Source organism: Onychostruthus taczanowskii, unplaced genomic scaffold (assembly GCF_017590055.1).
Source record: "Onychostruthus taczanowskii isolate IOZ18803 unplaced genomic scaffold, ASM1759005v1 scaffold1495, whole genome shotgun sequence".
Taxonomy (NCBI): Eukaryota; Metazoa; Chordata; class Aves; order Passeriformes; family Passeridae; genus Onychostruthus; species Onychostruthus taczanowskii.
The window spans coordinates 1-1,015 of NW_024498680.1; positions in this window are offsets into that span (position 1 = coordinate 1).

Sequence of the window (1,015 nt, forward strand, 5' to 3'; positions counted from 1 at the left end):
GCCTTGCGGACCAGAACCGGAGAATTCCGACTCAAAAGAGACTCCCGGGGTGACCCCGAGCGCCGGCAAGCCGAGGCACGGGGAGAGGGGAGGGAAATCTCTCCAAGTCCTTCCCCCGCGCCGCGGCGATCCGCGGGACGGGCTCAGCGAGCCGGGCTCGGGCAGCGCGGATCCTCCCGCGGGGACGGACCGAGCGCCGGCAAGCCGAGGCACGGGGAGAGGGGAGGGAAATCTCTCCAAGTCCTTCCCCCGCGCCGCGGCGATCCGCGGGACGGGCTCAGCGAGCCGGGCTCGGGCAGCGCGGATCCTCCCGCGGGGACGGAGCCGGGGCAGCGCTCCGAGCTCTCCCCGCGCTCCCGCAGCGCGGATCCTCCCGCGGGGACGGAGCCGGGGCAGCGCTCCGAGCTCTCCCCGCGCTCCCGCAGCGCGGATCCTCCCGCGGGGACGGAGCCGGGGCAGCGCTCCGAGCTCTCCCCGCGCTCCCGCAGCGCGGATCCTCCCGCGGGGACGGAGCCGGGGCAGCGCTCCGAGCTCTCCCCGCGCTCCCGCAGCGCGGATCCTCCCGCGGGGACGGAGCCGGGGCAGCGCTCCGAGCTCTCCCCGCGCTCCCGGGGCCGTTCCCCCCCGAGGCGCGCCCTCGCTCGGGCGCCGCTTCTGCCGGGTCGGTGTCTCACAAAGCGCACCGGGGCAGGGCCAGGATTTCTTATCTGTCTGTGTCGCGCCAGCAAAAAGCAGCAGAAACGGGAAAATTACAGCGGCCGTGCGAATCCGGGTCAGAGAGAAGGCGGCAGCTCAGGCACAGCCTTTTCCTACACGTTCCTCGAGCCAACAGCACAAAAGGAAAGGTGTAAAATCATTGTGCTCGGAGCAACAAGAAAAGGACCCACGTGGGTTTAACATAAAAAAAAATGACTTCTAGAAACCTCAAACAATGCACAACATTTCCTTATTTAAGATTGAATTCATTATTTAAGATTGAATTAATTTAAGATTGAATTCATTATTTAAGATTGAA